This window comes from Bos indicus x Bos taurus, chromosome 19 (genome assembly GCF_003369695.1).
Source record: "Bos indicus x Bos taurus breed Angus x Brahman F1 hybrid chromosome 19, Bos_hybrid_MaternalHap_v2.0, whole genome shotgun sequence".
NCBI lineage: Eukaryota > Metazoa > Chordata > Mammalia > Artiodactyla > Bovidae > Bos > Bos indicus x Bos taurus.
Window position 1 is genome coordinate 45,442,606 of NC_040094.1, and position 5,631 is coordinate 45,448,236.

The window sequence follows — 5,631 nt, forward strand, 5'->3', positions numbered from 1 at the left end:
TTTACATTTAAGGGGCACCTAATCTGAGTCTGGAGAAGGCAATGGCATCCACTCCAGTACTCTTGCCTGGAAAATCCCATGGATGGAGAAGCCTGGTATGCTGCAGTCCATGGGGTCGCTAAGAGTCGGACAGGACTGAGCGACTTCACTTTCACTTTTCACTTTTATGCACTGGGGAAGGAAATGGCAACCCACTCCAGTGTTCTTTCCTGGAGAATCCCAGGGACGGGGGAGCCTAGTGGGCTGCCATCTATGGGGTTGCACAGAGTCAGACACGACTAAAGCGACTTAGCAGCAGCAGCTGTAGTCTGAGTCAGGAAGCAAATAACATCTGCTGAACGAACACAGACAAGTGTCCAGAACACAGACAAGTGTTCAGGTACCTGCTCTCTGTCTTCCTTTCTAACACCCCAAAGTGTTAGGCATTGACTAACCCACTAGACTGGGTGGGTCTGAGAAGCCCAAGGACTCAGGGTTAACTTTGACCTCAAGACACATGTCCCCCACCTCTCAGCTTTGCTTAATTGGGTTACAGGAATTAGTCACGAGAAACAGAGAAGCTACATTCTCCTCACTCCTAAGCCTCTAAAGAAGAGGTCAAGCGAGGTCGCCCCTGCTTGACCTGGTGAGGATGGCCAAGCAAGGAAAATAGCTTCTTGGAGGATATGGTAAGGCAGGCCAGTGCAGGGCAGGCAGGAGAATACAGTGGAAGTCGGACCAGGGAGAGCTGGAGGAGGATGCTCCAACTCGGTACCTACCACACAGGAGGCTGATTATTTATGGATTGCATGAATGAATCTCAGAAGTCAGAAGGCACTCATTTTCAGAGAAATGCAATTAAATTGCAGTGAGAAACCATCTTTCACCTATGGGACAGGCAAAGATCAGAAAGCTAGAGAAGATCCTGTGTTAGTAAGAGTGTTGGAAACAGACCTTCGCATGGCCCGCCCATGCAGCTGTAAATGGGTAGTTACTGTGCGAGGCGAGCTAACAATATAGATCAACATCACAAATGTGTGTAATTTGCAAGCAAGCAATTTCACTTCTGGAGATTTATCCTGCAGACATACAAAGTGTGCAAAGTGATCTGTGTACAGTTGCTTCTAATTGCAGAAGATAAAAAATAATAAAGAGCTGATAAAACTGATGATGGCTTACCTATCCAATTAAATACTGTGACTTATGATATGGACTGATTTGCAAGATAAATTACTGCAAAAAACTAGAGAATGAATAGCAGATGTAGTAGGGTAACATTCGTGTGAACAATAAAAAATCAATGTGTGTATATTTGTATGCTCTCATTTGTGTGGAAAGAAAAATACATATTTGGTTATATAAATATAGAATACTTTGAAAAAGGAACAGGAGAAAACTTCCTTAGTTTGCCTCCAGCCTGGTGATCTGGGTAGCTGGGGAGCAGATACACCGTACACATACTCATTTGTACCTTTAAAATTTTATTCTATGTGCAAGTAGTACTTATGAAAACATTTTTAATACAAACAAATTAAAAAGAAGAGAGGGAGGCTTGTGGCTGTTTCCTTCAACAGGGTCTCCCCGGGCAGCACCGTCCCTGTGAGTTGGTCTACAGCGCCCCCTGCTGCTGTTTGTAAATAATGCAAAGTGGGTGTGGGGATGACCCGCAGGGAATTCTGAGGGAACACTGAGACCTCTTTCAGTCAGTCAGTCAGTTAGTTCAGTCGCTCAGTCGTGTCCGACTCATTGCGACCCCATGAATCGCAGCACGCCAGGCCTCCCTGTCTATCACCAACTCCCGAAGTTTACTCAAACTCATGTCCATCGAGTCGGTGATACCATCCAGCCATCTTACCCTCTGTCGTCCCCTTCTCCTCCTGCCCCCAGTCCTTCCCAGCATCAGGGTCTTTTCCAATGAGTCAACTCTTAGCATCACGTGGCCAAAGTATTGGAGTTTCAGCTTTTAGCATCAGGCCTTCCAATGAACACCCAGGACTGATCTCCTTTAGGACAGACTGGTTGGACCTCCTTGCAGTCCAAGGGACTCTCAAGAGTCTTCAACACCACAGTTCAAAAGCATCAATTCTTCGGTGCTCAGCTTTCTTCACAGTCCAACTCTCACATCCATACATGACCACCGGAAAAACTATAGCCTTGACTAGACGAACCTTTCTTGGCAAAGTAATGTCTCTGTTTTTTAATATGCTATCTAGGTTGGTCATAACTTTCCTTCCAAGGAGCAAGCGTCTTTTAATTTCATGGCTGTAATCACCATCTGCAGTGATTTTGGAGCCCAAAAACATAAAGTCTGACACTGTTTCCACTGTTTCCCCATCTATTTGCCATGAAGTGATGGAACCAGATGCCATGAACTTAGTCTTCTGAATGTTGAGCTTTAAGCCAACTTTTTCACTCTCCTCTTTCACTTTCATCAAGAGGCTTTTTATTTCCTCTTCACTTTCTGCCATAAGAGTGGTGTCATCTGCATATCTGAGGTTATTGATATTTCTCGTGGCAATCTTGATTCCAGCTTGTGCTTCTTCCAGCCCAGCATTTCTCATGATGTACTCTGCATATAAGTTAAATAAGCAGGGTGACAATACACAGCCTTGACGTACTCCTTTTCCTATTTGGAACCAGTCTGTTGTTCCATGTCCAGTTCTAACTGTTGCTTCCTGACCTGCATACAGGTTTCTCAAGAGACCTCTTTAGAGAACAAAGAAGAAAGAATAGAGTACGATGTTGAGGCTGCAGGAGGTGAGAAAGGACAGGCTATGCTCTTTGGCATCTGATGTATAATAGGAGGAGCAGTGGGAATGAGCAGTACTGGGTTCTAGTCCTGAATCTGCCCTCACTGGCTGTGTGCCCTGGGACACGCGACCTATTTAAGAAGTCTTAGCTCTTGCCCCATAAATTGGGCTAATAATGTCTACCCCTAGGGTTATTGTGAAGATCAAATAGGTACGGAATGTGAGCAGAGGTTTAGAATTGGAGAAGTGCTATAAAAATGCTAAGGGATTATATTTAATTAGCCCTATTCGTTTTATGAGAAAATAGAGGCAGTTTAGGCCAGTGGTCAAGACAAAGGACTCTGGAGCTAGAACTGCCTGAGTTGTAAGCCCAGCTCCACCATCCCCCAACTGGGATGATCTAGGATAAATTACTAACTTTGAAGACCTCCTGTTTTTCCATCTGCGAAATAGTGTTAGAATAACATTTTTGGATGGTTGTTGTGACAATTAAGTGAATAGGTGTTTCATTTGGTATCAAGCCTGGCACACAGTAAGTGCTAGTTAAGTGTCCGCTGTTACTGATTTCTGATAATATATACAGTGTTTATATGCTTTCAGTTGTCGTTTATAGTCGCTAAGTTGTGTTCGACTCCTTTGTGACCCCATGGACTCTAGCCCACCAGTCTCCTCTGTCCATGACATTTTCAGGCAAGAATACTGGAGTGGGTTGCCATTTCCTCATCCAGGGGAATCTTCCCCACCCAGGAATTGAGCCTGTGTCTCCCGCATTGGCAGGCGGATTCTTTACCATTGAGCCACCAGGGAAGCCCACGTAATTTATGTAGGTGCTTTATAAATGTTAGCTAGTCTTACCATTTCTTTTTTTTTTTTTTTTTAATTTTATTTAATTTTTAAACTTTACATAATTGTATTAGTTTTGCCAAATATCAAAATGAATCCACCACAGGTATACATGTGTTCCCCATCCTGAACCCTCCTCCCTCCTCCCTCCCCATACCATCCCTCTGGGTCGTCCCAGTGCACTAGCCGCAAGCATCCAGTATCGTGCATCGAACCTGGACTGGCATCTCGTTTCATACATGATATTTTACATGTTTCAATGCCATTCTCCTAAATCTTCCCACCCTCTCCCTCTCCCACAGAGTCCATAAGACTGTTCTATACATCACTGTCTCTTTTGCTGTCTCGTACACAGGGTTATTGTTACCATCTTTCTAAATCCCATATATATGCGTTAGTATACTGTATTGGTGTTTTTCCTTCTGGCTTACTTACCATTTCTTATGCGAAGAGCCTGAGGCTTGGAGAGGGGACGTGACTTGCCCAAGCTGCTCAACTAATGAATAGTAATGATTCCAGAACCTTCCAGCCATAAGTACTCTAGTTTAGAGGGCATTTTCAGGTGGGGCTGTATTTAATCCCAGCAACCTGAGTTAGAGCCAGACTGGAGAGGGGATGGAGGTTGGGGGGACAGTGAAGAAGAGAAGCTTTAGTGGGAGGAAAATGTGGAAGAGAGGAGGACTTGTGGGGAGACCCAGGGACATGTTGTGGCAGGGTTGGTAAGAATTCAGCAAAGAGACGTAGCACTAATAGGAAACCGAGTGGAATCAGGAGTACAGAACTGGAAGAACTTCAGAGGAGAGGATCAAGGATGAGGGATTTTAAGCTAAGTTCCTGGGGGTGGGGTGGGGACTGAGAACATGATGATAATCATCCTCACTGGGAATAAGTATTTCAGAGAAAGGCAACACGATGTAGTAAAAAGAGCACTAACAAGTATTTGTTCCTCATCTACTCTGCCATGCTATCAACCAGAGAGAAAAAAGACTGCTGTTTGCTAACTGGGTGCCCTTAGGCAGATCATTAAGCTTTCTGAGCCTCTGTTCTCACAACAGGCATCATGACTTGACTGGCAGGATTCTCATGAAAAATGAAGCTGACAAAAAATAGAGTTCTATATGATCCAGCAGTCTCACTCCTGGGCACATATCCAGACAAAATTATAACTCAAAAAATTACTTGCACCCCTATGTTCATAACAGCACTATTCACAAAAGCCAAGGCATGGAAACACCTAAATGTCCATCAACAGATGAAGGGATAAAGAAAATGTGGTACATATATAATACAATGGAATACTACTCAGTCATAAAAAGGATGAGATAGTACCATTTGCAACAACATAAATGGAAGTAAAGATTATCATACTAAGTGAAGTAAGTCAGAAAGAGAAAGATAAATAGCATATGATATCACTCATGGGGAATTTAAAATACGACACAAGTGAACTTATCTACGAAACGGAAACAGACTCAAAGACATAGAGAGCAGACTTGTGGTTGCCAAAGTGGAGAGGAGGTGAGGGAGGGATGGATTGGGAGTTGGAATAAGCAGATGCAAACTATTACATATCAGTGGATACACAACAAGGTCCTGCTGTACAGGAAGAAAGGCGTGCTGCAGCTCCTGGGCTTGCAAAGAGTCAGACATGACTTAGCTACTGAACGACAAAAACAACAACTGTATAGGAACTCTTCAATATCCTGAGATAGACCAGAATGGAAAAGATTATGAAAAAGAATGCGTATACACATATAGCTGAATCACTGTGCTGTACAGCAGAAATTAATACACCATTGTAAATCAACTGTACCTCAACAAAATTAATTTTTAAAATATTAAATCAGGCAATAATGAACATGAAAGCCATTCAGTGTCTGGTAGCCTGTGGGTACTCACAGGTGTTAGCTGTATTCGAGTTGAGCAACTCTATGCAGGAGACTGAGCCAGACGCTGTGAGGTGTGCGAGAAGCCTGAGGTAGGAACTTTTCGGCCAAAGAGCTTAGAGTCCAGTTGGAGAAACAGGACAGATGCATAAAAGATTTTAAAACAAAACAAA